Source organism: Symsagittifera roscoffensis, chromosome 6 (assembly GCF_963678635.1).
Source record: "Symsagittifera roscoffensis chromosome 6, txSymRosc1.1, whole genome shotgun sequence".
Classification (NCBI taxonomy): Eukaryota; Metazoa; Xenacoelomorpha; order Acoela; family Convolutidae; genus Symsagittifera; species Symsagittifera roscoffensis.
In genome coordinates, this window is record NC_087067.1 from 49733712 (window position 1) to 49750063 (window position 16352).

Below are 16352 nucleotides of genomic sequence, written 5' to 3' on the forward strand. Positions count from 1 at the left end.
CACGGTGATTTGGATGGTTCTATCATGTCTTACTCTAGTAGTGTCTTTATCTCTTTCCTACACGCATCCGATTTGTGTGGGGTCATGCGCCTCGCCCCCTCACTGTGCGGTACCGCGGTTTCCTCAAGCTCTATTTCATGTTCAACAAAATTACAACATCCAATGTCTGCTTTATGTCTCGAAAAAACTTCCTCGTTCCGCTCTAGTACGTCCTTGATGGCCTCGAGTTGTTCATCCGTTACCTTGCCCCTTAAATGCTCTATTTCAGGTAAAACTGGTTTATTCATTTCCATTTCCTCTAGTGTTGGTCTTTATGAGAAATTTGAACAACTCGATAGTCGATCGTCTGTCTCTGACTTAAGTGACTTTACAAGACCTGATAAACTTTTTATTTTATTCAATCGTCTCAAGATACAAATCTTGTCTCTGTGATTGGGACATTCAATTACTTCATTCTCTTTTACGTTTTCAGTAGTTTCATATCAAGTTTTCACGGGTAAGGCATATCCCAACTTCCTTTCCCTCTGAATGTTTGCGCGTATATCAAGAGTATTCAACAAGACACTGACGCAGTGACCGCTCTTGGTTATCGAGAAGGATCTTCCTAAAACAGCAGCTCTTTGACTGTTTGGATTGGGAACTATGCATACTTGCTTACTATCACTTAATTCATTATAGTTTTTCATCCGTAAGCCTACAATTGCATCTTCGTTCGCTTTCAGCCTTACCCTTCTACTCAAGAACACCGCCACTTTATTCTCATTTGCCATTATCAGATTTACCGGTTTAATTACGTACTTCCTATCCGGGTTTCGAATCCTGAACATGGCATTGTTTAGATCAATCGTTACGTCGAAGCTCCTGATGAAGTCTCTGCCTAAAATGAACTGGTCAGACTCGTCTAGGTTCTCCACCACAAGAAAGCTCATCCACAGGTTGCGTTCCCCCAGATTTAGGGCGATTATTGGTGTTCTGCCTAGTACCCGCAACGCCCCGTTGTTCGCAGCTGATAGCCGTATTTTTGAGTCTATTAAGTCATCGATTGGTATAACACTCAAGACCGCTCCCGTATCAAGTAACCCACGTAACTGAGTCTTTTTGCCACTTATGTCAAGCACATGTGCTGACACGTCCGCTTCCGTCCCGATGTGCATTGCATCTTCTTCCAGCATGGCGCAGTGTCCAATCGATCTCACTTTTAGTTCTTCTTCGCCCACGTAGATCTGCCCCACTAGATCTTTATCACATGTTATCATGGCTTTCGTATAGATGTTTATCCCATCTATGTTTAGCATCACCTCATGCGGACCATAAGCTTCTGTATATCTGTTCTCAACACGGACTGACTTGCTGCCACTTCTTGTGAGTAGCGCCCTCAAGGCTCTAGACGTCGTCTGTGGGCTTATCGCACTCAAGTAATCTGCGTACACGTCAATGTGCATTATTGTCTGATCGCTTGGTTCGTTCACGTTCCTCGTTACTTCATGGCCTCCCACAGTGATTATTGACATTATCCTGGCTCCGAACTTTGTTATGCCGAATGGTTTTCCCGTCACCATTTTCAGAGTGTTGCAATTTCCACTCTTTGTCTACCCTGTTACGGCTTCTGGCACCGGCACCGATCAACCTAACGTCTCATTTAACTTCTGCTTTTCGATCTCTTGTTTCAAACGTTGCTCTATTTCCTTCGTCGCTAGGTCCTGTTCGACTTTGTTGATAGCCTCTGCCGCCGCGTTCTCATAACTTATCTCTAGGGCGTTGCTGGCCGTGGCCTCTATTGCACTGTTGACTTGCGTTACAGCTTTCACCGTCTTCGTTGGCAGTTCCGCACTCGGTGCTTCCGAATGTTTTGTTTCATACTCGGTTTGTCTGTTTTTCTGGTTCTGCACCGCCGCTAACGCCAACTTATGCTTGGGGTGACTCTGGTTCTTTACTGCCTCCCAAAACAAAGGACAGCCCATCTTGAAGTGCCCCTCTTGGTTGCAGAAGAAACATCTCGCACCTATCTTGATGATCAAGCCACTATAATACTCGTGTTCCTCCTTCTGGTTCATATCTTCCTCATCGGGTGCATATCGCAGACTCTTCATGCCCTGTTTGTATGTTGTGCAATCCGCCACGTGATGATCAGCTGACCCGCAGTTTGCACATGATCTACGTTTGTCCATGTCATCTCTTGGCTTGTACCATGACGACCTTTGTGGTTGACTCCCCCCCTGCATATTCCTGTTATCCGAATATGAGTACTTCTTGGGTTTCATTAGCATGTACTGTCTTGGCTTCTGTCTCATTTCTTCTGGGGTCGATGCGCTATCTTTCGACAGTGTATAGTACGTTGCTAACATTGTTCTCAAGTCGTCACTTTTCACCCCATCGATGAAATTCGAGGCAATGCTAAAGTTCCTTCTGTTTGTTGACTCTTCAGGATCACTCCTTCGTCTCAAGCTCTCGAGATCATCTAGGAACCGATCAAGTGATTCATCGTCCCTTTGCCTCCTTTTCTCGAATCTCATCATCGCTTGGTGACCCTTCATGCCTGACCCGAATCGATTCAACAATATCTCGAAGATCTTGTCCGCTGTGTCGCGTTCCTCTTTCTTCTTTGCAACTACGCATTTCAATGCCGTGCCTTCTAAGTTACTGAGTATCGCTGTGCAGGCTTGTCTCTCGTCGTTCAAGTTGCTCTGTTCCAAATGCAGTCACATGACTTCTACCCAGGTATCGATGCATCCGTCTGAGTCATCCTTAAATTCTTTTGGCTTCTTGAAGGTTTTCCTTGATTTGCCACCTCCTCTCTCACCCGATTCAGTGTTTCTCGTGGCGAACGCTTCCAATGTTCTATTCATCATCTCCCAGGTGCTGGCCCATGTCATGGCATCAGGTCCCGCATTATTGTAAGTCGTGGAATCACCTGGACCACTCGTCGTATTTGCGGTTCCATTTTTCATAATTGTCTTGGCTCCCCCCGGTGTTGTGCTCGCTGCATCCCGGGGTAATGGTAATGGTGTTGACTGCCGTTTGTTCCGTTGTGGTTCCACGAAATCAACAATGTTACCTTGCGTTCGATCCGTTGACGGCCTATCTTGTGATGTAGAGTTTCTCAAGATGGCATCTAATTTTGCCTGTATGGCACATGAACTCTCAGCCTGATCTCTTCTCATTGTGTCCATTCTTGTTTCCAGACTTCCCAACTGGCTGTTCACTGCGTCATACCGTTGCTTCATCTATCGCATGTCTTTTTTGATGTTCTTGTCTTGCTCTCCATCAGTGGCCTCTACCTTGTCTGACATCTGCTGAAGCTTTTCCTCTGTCGCCCTCGCCAGATTGAAATAGTTGTCCAGGTACTCGTGTTTGCTGTATCTTAATTCTTTCTTTATCACCTCTCTGACCTCCTAGCTGTGCTTTAGTCTCTTGTCGATCTGATCTAGCTTCGCCATCAGATCGCCCAGCTGAAGAGATGTTGTTGTTTCATGGTCAGCTTTTTCCATATTGTTGGCTACTGCTCCCTGTTTAACCTGGTCGTCGTCTTGGTTGGCCTCTGTCGTTATCGTGGAAACTGTTCCAAATGTTTTGCCTTTCTCGGCTTTCGCTTCACCCGTCACTATGTCTCTTGACTGCATCCCGACCATCATTGCAATCCTTTCTGTGAATGACGTTCTTTTTACTTGAGACTCATGTTTTACTGTTTTTGGCGTGTTGCCCGTTGTGTCTTCCACAGTGTCAATCAGCGAGAATTCCATCGACTTTTGATTTTGTTCCTCTGCATTCGGCATCGGTGTCGACTCCGTTGTCTTCTTCTCTACCTCATCAGCACTCTGGTCTGGTGTTTCTAGGTCAATCTCAATGGCCGGTTCCGTTTGTCTCCCTTCTGCGCCCTCTTTCGTCTTATTCTCTTTAGTACTCCTTGTGTTGACCATGCTCACTGAAAAGTTCTTCTTGGTTATTCTTGGGCCAACCGATGTCGTTTTTCGTTGCGACAAGTTATATTTTGTCTTTGACTCCGTAGCTCTTTTTTCAGCTATCGGGACCCTGCTCCGTCTCATGATTTTTATTTACAATTATTTCTATTTACAATAGTGCTATTTAAAAAATCCTATTCTAAGAATAAAAAAAATTTTGATAATAAATATAATAATAAAGAAAAACAACGTTCCTATTCCCTATAAGATTTATTAAAATTTTACTAATTCGTGATCCCAACAGAATCCGATCTATCGCGATTTAACGTTCCGACTAGTCCTGTTGCTTTGATTCAGTTATTTTGACCTGTCTTTAGACCCTTTAGTACCGTCACACCACTTCTTTGTACTGTCCCAACACTTCTATGTACTGTCCTAACACTTCTATGTGTCCTAAGACTTTCTGGTACTGTCCCAAGACTTTCTGGTACTGTCCCAAGACTTTCTGGTACTGTCCCAAGACTTTCTGGTCCTGTCCCAAGACTTTCTGGTCCTGTCTCAAGACTGCCTGTCCCAAGACTGCCTGTCCCAAGACTGCCTGTCCCAAGACTTCCTGTCCAAAGACTGCCTGTCCCAAGACTGCCTGTCCCAAGACTGCCTGTCCCAAGACTGCCTGTCCCAAGACCGCCTGTCCCAAGACTGCCTGTCCCAAGACTGCCTGTCCCACGACTGCCTTTCCCAAGACTGCCTGTCCCAAGACTGCCTGTCCCAAGACTGCCTGTCCCAAGACTGCCTGAACCAAAAATGCCTCTCCCAAGACTGCCTGTTCCAAGACTGCCAGTCCCAAGCCTGCCTGTCCCAAGACTGCCTGTCCCAAGACTGCCTGTCCCAAGACTGCCTGTCCCAAGACTGCCTGTCCCAAGACTGCCTGTCCCAAGTCTGCCTTGAACCACTGTACCTTGTACCACCACTCGAGCTCTAGTAAAAATTTGCCCAAAAAAAACCCAAGCTTACTGGTCAAAAGTTAAAATCACCAACCCCGTCGTATTTATTTCCTTTTAATATTGTGACGCAAGTTGAAACCCAACTTGTTCTAGGTGTCTTGTGATCACCTGTTTGTCCAAAACCGATTAAAACTTTCTTCTCCAAAAGCGTCAAAAATTTACCAGAGGGAAAAAATGAGTATCGATAAAAGCAAAAAAAAATGTACCCACCTAAAATCCAATGGTGAATTGTGTCAACCCTTTATCTGAACAACAACAAAAAAATATCTGTTACCTGATTGCCACGCGTTCTCCTCCCCCCTGCTAGCGATCTTATGGGGTATCACAAGAAATGTCTATGTTCGTTCCCCCCTCCCAATCCCACCAGGGTACCTACCTCAATCCGATGTTAAATTTGGATATCCGCTTCTTATAACCGACGCGTGTAAGAATCTAATGTAACTAAATCGACGATGCCGATCAATTAGTTACTCTAATGTGTCCCCCCTTTTTACACTTTACAACCCCAAACCTCTATCCTAACCAGCCCCCCTTCTAACCTCCCCCTTCTTTAGCCCCCCTCTTAAGCCGAAAATTCCCTTAAGCGTCGGGTGCTAAACCTCTCGAGAGAAAACCGTAGACCTGTTTCAAGGCCTGCTTGAGTAAAAACTTCCTCAAAACAGTGGTGTTCCGCTTATCCAATTTTACACTTATCTCCTATAATGTAATGTGGATTTTAACGATACCCGTTTGACCAACTTGAGAACACCCCCGTCCTCTCTTGTTGCTCTGGTTCCGTGCTGGTTGTTTCCTTGACTTGTCCTGCCCTTGATCACCAGCACCACTTTTCCACTTGGCTGGTCGCCTGTTCCAGTCAAGTCTCCTGATGGTCCAGTTAAGTCCCTGTGAACCACTTTCCAACTTGGCTGGTCACCTGTTCCAGTCAAATCTCCTAATGGTCCAGCTAAGTCCCTGTGAACCACTTTCCCACTCAACTGGTCACCTGTTCCAGTCGCGTCTCCTAATGGTCCAGCTCAGTTGCAAGCTATCTGAAAACCCTTCACAACGCCCCATACTCAGGCACCTTTTCAGATTACTGAAATGATCGAAACGATCGGTCTTATAAAAAACAGTATGGGTATACTATTTAATTATTATAAAGATTTGATCCAAGTAATTTGGTGTCAAAGTCACTGTCAATTTTTTTTCTATAGTTTTTGTTCTTTTTTCTGTTCTTTTTCGGTTTTTGTTTCGCTTTTTGTCTTTTGCTCGTTTTTTCGTCCCCCCTGCTCGGTTAACTAAGCCTCGTTTGGAGAGCGTACCAGGAAGTTTTCTCGAGTTTTCTTAAAAAGCTATCACGGTACAACCGGAAGGCTTATACGTTCCAGTTGAACTGTACCACCGTTACTCTAGAATGGGCATCAGTCAAGTGGGTTCGACTTCGTAGTCATGATGTCGTAAAAACACCCAGGAGCGCCATAAAAACACTATGTAACAATCGCCTACTTCGGTCACATATGAACTTAAGAAGAATAGGCCCTATAACCATTGACTCAAGAGTCAGGGACACTATCTCTCGTGTTTTTCTACCTCAAAACGGTCGGAGCCAATTCGGTTTGCTTGCGACATGAGACTAAAAACCCGTTACAGCTTAAAGGCCACTACCAAAATACTCCCAATCTAGAAAATAAGAACGTCCCCATACTTAGGTCTCAAAACATCCAAAATACACGAACGCCGTTAAAAACAGGGTCGGAACAATCCGCACATTTACTTTTTATTAGACAGTGAAACTTTGATCCATCTCAGATGGATCAACCCAAAACTCGCCTTATCTCAACATAACAATCATGAAACACTCAAGAAAACTAAATTGAGAACTCACATGTCGGCACACTCGAGAATTAGAGGTAACTAAATTAATGAGCAACTCGAGAATTAAGTATGATAACTTGAGGAGTTTAATACTAATTAGTTTCAATAAGGAAAACAAGTTTTGGCTCTAGTAAGGAAGTTTTGGTCTGAACCATTGGGACACCCCAGCTGTCCACCTTTCCACTGAGGGTTCACTCTAATTCAGCTCGAATAATCGTGTTCTTCTTTCGTAATCGTTTCTTCTCCTATTTTAGGATAAGACGGCTCTACTCGCGTTTATTTTGTATCTGGAAATTGCGAATAGCAATTTCTTGCTGCATTTTTAAGTACTTTCCCGCGATTGTAAATCGGATGTTCTGATCTTCTTTTTCTGAGATTTTTTGTTTTCGTGAGAAAGTTGAGCATGACAGGCTCCATTCGAAATTTTGAAAAATTAAATTTCTCACCAAATTTGCGTATTTCGTGTTCCTCAAGGTCAAACTTCCAAATATGACCGACTGGCACAATCATAGTCTGCAACATTGATACAGAAAAAAAATTCCTATTTCTTCCCCAACTATCTGCGGTACCTGGACTATTTATAAGTCCAAACACTTTGAATCCTCGGAACACTGGGCAAACATACTGAGCATGGCTCCTCGAAACGATAAAACATAAATAGTGAGTCACGTATATAGTGTGATTTGGAATACCACTGCCAGTCACCGTACGAACAACTCTAAGGCTTGCTCTGCCGAGGTTTTTGAAACCCTTAAGGTGTTTGTAACATTCGCCCGGAAGTACATACCGACAGTAATAAAAAAAAACAAGGTTATGAAATGACTGGCAAGCGTCTAAACACGGTTTCACATGCTTTAAACCTTCTCTACCAGAGCCAGTTCTGTTTGTCGTTCTTAAACATAGGGTCGACAAAGTCAGTACGATTTAAGGTTACCGGCCAAACCGCGCAAATTAACTTACTTACATGCAAATACAGGGAGCTCATGGTTGGTTCCCAGTTTTCCCAGACCACGGGGTCACTTCTAAAGACAGGGCTACTACATAGTTATCATATTACTATTGTTTTTGTTCGGTAGAAAAAAATTATCATCTCCATCAGAGTTAGATCAACTCTTTCCCTCAACTCCTCGATGTTTTTTTAATTCAAATCAGGATAATTCCGGAAGCTAAAAGTTGTTTAAAATCAGTTTCAAGTCTTTTCTCAAGACCCTTTCGAATTCATGATCTTCACCTAATAGGCTCTCTCTTCAGCGCTGGGAAGGGTTGCAATCTCAACTATTGGCCTTCAAGATTGATGCAATCATCATAGTAACGATTGTGTCAGCACATTCGTTACATCCAGGATTGCTCTCGGATCTTCACCATCGTTCTTCTAATTTTCTCTCTGTTTAGTTCAACATTTCGTGTGTTTTTCACTCTCGATTATCGTCGCTCTGACTTTCGCGGTTTTTCAGTTGTGGCAAAAAAAAGATTCGCCTGTCTTTCTTTTTTGAGCGAAAACTTAAACTAAGCATGTTAACTCAAAGTGACCCTTCTCAATTCGTTCTTTTTGTCAAATGAGATCGTTAATCCTCGAAACTGCTCTTTCGTACAGTTGAACTATTTCCAATAAAATTCGTTTTGCCTAACCATTTATCAGCGGCATCCTGGTCGAATGCCACACACTCCCCGGACAGCCCCGGTCAATGTCCCCATTGATTTGCGAGTAACTCATCAAAACGGTACAGTGCCATCGAACGTAATTTACAAAATGCATCAAAAGAATTCTACTGATTCACTACCTGCTACCAATGGCATTATACTAAATTTCTATAGCCTTCTAGCATTTCCATTATTCTGCACGTGACGATATAACTAGAGATAATTTTGCTATCTGACTTCCATCGCCAGTTCCTAATTAAACGTTTTTCTCTTAGGTTTAAAAGTTGTTTGGACGCAGGACAGTCTTGACAACCAATACATTAAAATTATCCAATTAAGCTTCTTCCGTTCAGATTTTTAGTTGTTAGTGGTCCTGAATATTGAAATTTAAAAAATCGGTAATCAGAGCAAGCAATGAAATAATCTCCCTTTTCAAGAGATCACTCAAGTCCTTCGTGTCACCACAAAGTGATTAGTCATCTTTTTTGATTAAAGACAATCAAGCAGGCTGGAACACTTTGAATACACTTCTACTAAAGCTTTTCTAAATAAATAGTAAGAGTCTCTAAAAACAACGAAAAGAGTCAAAATGCAAGTTTATAAAAGCAACAAATCTTAAACTCAAAGAAACTAAACATTTTTCTTTAATCAAGTTTCAATTTCAAGCTTAGTTGGCATGGTTTCTCATCTGAGGTTTTCGTGCAAAAAAAAATTTGAAGCTTTTATTTATTCTTCTTTGTTACTCCTTCGATCATTTCTTAATTTTAGTTTTTTTTTGTTTAGAAGTTCAAAAACTTCTAAAATATTCTCATCTTTCTTTTGTATCTTGCCATTCGGCTTTTGTCACTGCTCCATCTCTTCTCCTGTGACATCGACTATGCACTCTCGGTCTTTGTGTCTTGTAACGCATCGTTGGCCAATCTGACACTCTTGGAGGCAATCCTCCTGCACCTTTGCTCTTCTACCCTTTGTTTGCAACAAGGTAGAGGGTCTACACTAGTTGCCTATTTCCGCAGAGGCAGTTGTTCTATGTCCAGATCCTTTGTCCATCTGGTACGAACTGTACACTCTGCTGTGCTTTGAGATATGAATTTTGGCATACTCTTACAACCATGCAGTGATGTTGGCTCTGAACCATGGAATCAGTCGTCTTCTGGCCCATATTTTCTTTACTTCCATCGAAATGATAAAAATTTTGCACATTGTCTAAAAAAGATCTATGTCTTCTGGACATTCTTGTAACATTTTGCTGAAGGCCATTAAACGAAGAGGAGCGAAGCTGGAAGAAGTTTTGTTGAGGGCCTTCTTGGAGCTCTACCAAGATATGCCACTTCGATCCCCTGCGAAGCAACTGATTGACCTCGAGAGCTACCGGAGGTTTTAAGAGATAAAGCGATGCTCTAGCAAAGAGTTGAAAGTCACTACAGAACTGCTGGAGAGAGTCAGGAGCCTGAAAAAATTTGCGACGCTGGGGAAAAAGAAGTCCTTGCAATATGTGTCAGGTGTGCCTGGAATAACCTATAACCCATTCATCGACGAGGAGGCCAGGGACGCGTATTTTGACTTTGAACAAGCTATAATTCTCAATTTCTGGGTAAAGAGAGTGCGAGAATTTGGGATGATAACATTTGAACAACTGCAGTTGGGTGTTATTCTGAAAAAGCGAGATGTCGAACTCTCGGTTTCCAAATTGGAAGGGCAAGTTAGATTTGTGCGGTTCGTGGGACGGTCCAACGAAGACCAGCCTTGTGACGAGGTGGGACTCATGAAGTCTTGATCATGCCCAAATCCAAACGCGGGTCTTTTTTGGGACGTCACCGCTGATATCGAGCAACAAGAGAGTGACGATCAGAGCCTGCACGATTTGGCAGTGATTCATCTTTTGTTGGCCTTGAAAATGAAAAAGCAGAGTGAGAAGTTACCCACAAAACCATTGGAGGGAAACCTTCTTAGTGATTGGATGGAAAAAGGCACCTGCCTGGACCCCAGGTGTGGACTGGAAGGGCGGCACGTGCGCGGAACAAGTTACTGCGTGGAAATTATGGCCGAATTACATTGCTAGCTAGCGAAGCTATTCGGAAGATTGAGCATGTCGGAGAGGAGCGAGAATGAATTAGTTGCAGTGTTCCGTTGATTACTGAGGTGAACCTAATAGCTGCCCTGGGGTTCTATAGTATATAAACCTCAAAAGAATTACTGGAACGTATCGAGAGGGCTCAGGAGTTGGAGTCCGCCATGAGCGTTGAAGTTTTTCCGGGGTCATTGCACACCGAACAGAAAAAAGGAGGCTGGCAGGAGGCTCTCCAAAATGAAATGAACTTGAAAAAAGCGAGGGATATCACAAGACAGTTGGCTCAAAGTACCTGGTGGGATCCGATCCGGCACCATACTGCGACAGCAAATAATCTACAGATATGGTGGTAGTGGATGCCAGGACGCAGCACAGGTTAATCGATCCGTTCTTTTCGGTGCCCTAGTGCGTGTGGCTGTCGAACATGTCTGAAAAATTCTATGATTTATTCACGAAGATCCTTCGGGATGTCCCGGAGAGGTCCAAAGACGAGTTGAAGGAGATAGCAGATTCCGTGAAATTGGGCAATGGAAATGTAATTGGGCGACGAAAAAAAGCGAGTCGAATGATAGCAAATGATTTTCCCACGAATGACGAGAAAGACGAAACGCATCAGATGATGATGGAAATGAGCTACTGCTGATAGCGGATATGGAGAAACATCCTGTTGACTCATGGGGAGTACCCGTGTCACTGCCTGGCGCAGACGTTTTGGTACCCCAAGAGAGCAAACTTAGTTTCAGTGTGGGATGCTGGAGAGCTGTTCCCCACGGGAATATCCAATCGAGCCCAAAATGTGTCGGTATTGGTGGCAGTGAAGTGGCTTGCATGGAAGTTTTAGCAGTGATGTGGCTTGCAGCTAGTGCACGAACGAACGATCAGAACATGGCAGTAAAGGCCATTGTGCAGCTGAGCAAAGTGAGTCTCAGCAGAAAGCTGGATCTGTTCGAGACCACCAGCAAAATCCTGAGGATACCCAGAGCCATCGAAGAGATATGGGCAAGGCAAAGATTAATGCTTGTTTCCGTGCAGTAATGACGTCGTGGATAATTGTACGCGCGAAGCGTCATATGTCTAGAAAAACCGAGGCCTTTCAATATTTTTAGCTGAATACAAGACCGGGTGCCTATAAAATAGTGTTCCTGACGCATAGAAACGCTGTCAAAATACCAGTGAAGCAAGTAGCGGGAATGTCTTGCACGAAAAAAAGCGTGAAAAGGGAGTTTTTACGATCTGACCTGGATCGAAACTTAAGCCTGTGCTTACACAACAGTTTCTGCCGGAACCGCGAGCAAAACATGAAATTGGATCTCTTGCCCTGCTTCAAACAGAGACTGTTGGAGTAAAAAAGTTAGAACACTTACGTATTCTGATGAGATACTGCAGAAGGTGCTGGAAGACAGTGAAATGGGCTAGCAGGAAGTTGAAGCTCTGGAAAGAAGGTTGGCGAAAAGACATAGACAGAAGCGGGGAAAAATTCAATTGAGCGAAAACTCAACCAAGCCGACTAAGCTTGATGATTCAAAAATTTTAAAATCTTTGCTTAAAAGATTCTGGTCAGACCACATGTTGAAACTGTTGATATTTTTTATTTAAGATTGTTGAATTGCAGTGAAAACTTTAGTTAATTACTAATGCTTTATGCAGGCCTTTTAGTTAGTATATTAAATTATTTGAACCTTACTGAATGTTTTATACCTGAAATGGACACAACGATTGTACTTTATGGGTAACTCTAAAACAAGTTTCTTTCGGTGCGTGGCTCGGCCACGTCATAAAGCCTATTTCGACAAACAAGAGCAAAAATTTTTATTGTGGAATCAGGTAAGTAGTCAGATTAGGAAACTCCTCATGGTGCGTATTTCGTGAAAACATTATAAGGCAGTGACTTGTGGTATGATGCCATTTATGACACGCGGTGAGTTGAGATGACATGGATAAATTTCATTTCTGAGGCCTTTTGTAAGTTTATTATAGAACAATGGATCACCACTTGAATATAACTCGTAGTTCTGCAATCAATGGGTTCATCGAGTATGTGTTAATACCCCGGATTCGCACATTCGAACCTTCCGACGCACGCGTGATAACACAATAAAAGCGTTAATACCGGATTTACAATGAAAATGAGGCTCAAAAGTTTCTAGAAATTTAAATTTTCAAAATTTCGATTTGCACTAGAACATTTCTGAGAAATGCAAAAACAACCGGAACAACTGGAACACAGCCAAATTTTAAGACGGAACACAGCCGATCTTTAAGTCTGAAATTAATTGGAAAAGAGAAGAAAAAACGAAGCCTCTTATCTTGACAACAAAACACGATAAAAGGCTTATCGAAAAAAAAACATGTAAACGGAAGCTCCAGTGGGACATCCGGGCCGGATCCGAGTCCTCCAGTTCCACGAAAGCAGCGATATAACGACGTTATCTCCGGTAGTGTGCAGAATCAAAGGCCCGGCACCAGAAACTCTAAGAGACCTTAACAATACGTTTTAGCTGCTGTAATGCCCTGAACACATTTAATTTACTTCAAAATTAGTTCGGTATTTCAGAGTTTGAGCAATTAGAGATGAGGAAAAAATAAAACCATCTCAATGAATTTAGTATGTAATTGTCACTAAAAGCAAATTGACACAGGTTTTCCAGCCGTGTTTTTATTAGTAATCATGTAGTCTGCGTATCCTTGAAATGACAACGAAATTCTTAGTCTTTAACTGAACAAAAAACTAAATGGCTAGGTCACGACGGTTAAAAACGAGTAGAATTAAGGTAACTGACGTCAGCCTGGCGTCAATATGTGTTTTTTTTACGCTACGTTACTGTGTAATATACGGGCGAATGTTACAATGAAGCGTACTCCCTTGCTTGAGGCAGAATCTGTTTTATGACCTGTGGCTATAACTTCTCATCAATTGTTGTCTTAACTATATATCTTTTCTTTCTCAAATATTCCGCTGCCCTACCACTATTGTCATACCACACTGTTTTTTTCTATTGTCGTATAATAATTTATTGACTTTAAGTTGTTTCATTTTTAGTTGTGGACAAACATTCCCTTTGTTCCCACCATTCAAAAAATGCAGGGGAACTTTTTTTATCGGGTGTGTTAGTTTTTTTTTTCATGTTATCCACGCTTAGTCGAGCTAAATTAGCTAACAATATAACAGCTGAATTATACCTAGTTTAGGAAGCTAAATTTTATTATAAAGCAACAAAAGCTAGTTTTGGAGTTTTATAGTTTGGCAAATCCTTTAAATACTTCAATAATTTTATTTTCTGTGAGCATTTTTGAAAAAAAAAATTTAAGTTTTTTCTTTTAGTTTTTCTAGGCGTGTTTCCACAAAAATTTTTGTTCGATATGCCTATATTATAATGACTGTCTAATATGCCGAGTTTATTTTTTATATCAACTCTTTGTATCACACCAAGTAGAGAAAAGTACACTTATTTGTAGAAAACTTTCTAAACTGTTGTTTTCTAAAAACTATTGTTGGAGCATTTGTGCTACTTGCTGTGTAACCGGCTGTCTTTGCTTAATTTTCAATTTCATTCTTAGCTTGTTGATTCTATTGATGTAATGTTTTCACTTACTTTGGTTCAATTATAACAGTAACTCTTCTGAATTTGTACCTAATATTAACTTTACCTGGTTTGCACTTTTACTTAAGCTTTTGAAGTTCAGGGTGCCGCCGGCCCTAGCACACGTTTTTCTGAATAAGCTTCGTGAGAATGTGAGCTAGTGTACCGAGGAACCCAGGGCAGGTAGTTTTCTAAAGCAGAGAATCTCTCTCGCAATACATGTTATAAACGCTGCCTGAGCACTCGGCACTCTTAATGATAAAACTACTTCGAAAACTTTTTTTATTTATAGAGCCAAGGGAACGAAAGCGCAGCTATATATAAGTATATTTGTATATGATAGAACGGTAGCCTCATATCGGGTCAGTCTTTTTGAGCCACTCTCAACTCCGGTTTAATCTGTGCAGGTAAGTTAGTTTTTCAAACTGATTGGCTTGATCCCAAACCAGCGACTCTCTTTACTTCTATCAACATCCTAATTTACTCGTCAATATCTAGAAAATTCCTAGGGTTTTGAAGGGATACTATGTTGGCGGGACTTCTGACTGTAACCTCGGTTACTATGATATTTTCGACCTTCTGAGTATAGGTAGGTGCACAAGTTGGAAAGGACCGTACCAACGCTACATAAATACATCGGCAAATTTTTATGAATAAATGTCAATATTAATGCATCGAGAGATATGTCAATTAAAATCTACCCTCGTCGTTTATAGCACAGATAGAATTGTCTATAATGGATGTTTTTTTAAAGATTTTTGCACCCCCTAAGGCAGAGGATTGCACTCCACAGAAGTGCAAAACTTATTTTTGTCCTTATAAAGTTTTTTGTGTCCGAGTATGATTCGTTCCGTTTCTCGCTTAGTTTCTCTGCTAGTTTCTGGATGGTTTTTGTAGAGCCTGGTGCTGCTCCTCCGGTACACGCAAAAATTAGTGGAACAAAGCTGCTGTGTTCCACGTCCAGAACTCTTTGTTGATATTTTAATGTTTTGACTTTCTCATGATATTTGTGGGCGTCAGATATAGTTTTGGGGCAGGATTTAGCATGGATGGGGCTTGAAAACTTTTACATCGAAAAATGTTTGGCTGAATCGGCCACCCCAGAGTCCGTTTGCTTTGATGTCAAGTCGAGCGTCATCTTCACTAGTGGTTGTTTTGTTGTGAAAACTTTCGCCTTCCCACGATTGAAGTTTCGGCTCCATTTCAACATCATGGCATACTTCGTCCAGGAGTGTCGCAAAAGTATCGCGAACTTCATTATGTCTTAGGTGAGTGTATCCACCTTTGGGACAGTGTAGATAGTGGTCAGTGTGAATGGTTGTCCACATGGGTATGTATGTGGGGTGTTTGGTGGTTCCCATCCATATCTCAGATGTAATCCATCTTTAAACTCCTATTTCTTGAGGGAAAAATTGTATCTTTTTAAGAGTAGCACGCTTAGCCGATTCGATGCTCCTTTCTGTGACGCCAGATGTATTGTCAGTTTTTTTTCTGATGAGCAATTTTCCATAATTTTAGCCTTTATTGAGAGTGTGTTGTTCTGTCTCTCAGTTTTGCTGTTTCTGTTTATCAGAGTTTGTTCCGTTCCAGCTATTTCTGGTTCAATGTTTTCTAACGGATCACAAATGGCTTGTGATCACTCATAATTTCTGGGAAAGTCCGTGTTATTGAGGAGGTCTAATTCTCGCATTCTTAGTGGTAGTGCAAAAACGTTGCGATCTTCATCGGTTATATGGTTTTCACCAGTAGTACTAGGAAGTAGCTGATGTCTTACATTTTTCTCAGTTTCATCCATTTTCTTAAATGCTTCCGGAGTTGTCCTGGTTAGAAAGCTTAATTTACTTGAACTCCCTTTTTGTAGCAGGAGTACGCATTTTGTGGTAATGTTTTAGCTACTTTGAAAAACTTTTCAGTTAGGGTAGCTGTCTTTTCAATTTTGCTCTCCATGTATTTATCGCATGCTGATGGTATTCCTATATCCGATCTAAGGAGTCTAAAATCATCTGCCATTGTAATATTTGTGCCTTCAAATACTTTTATGGCGCTGTCACGACGGTTTTCTCTTACTATGAGTTGACACTTGGAAGGCTTCACATTGTGTCCGAAAGCCTTTCCGTGCACATCCAGGTTGTCCCGTATTGCTTGGAGACTCTGAAGATCACCTGCAGGGCTTCCATCATCTGCGTACCATTTTTGGGTGACATTTGATTTTTGCAGGAGCTCAATCAGTGGGATTATCCCAATTCCGTACATAGCCATTGCGAGGGGATCACCTTGTGTTTTGCCTTCGGTAGATGTCAAA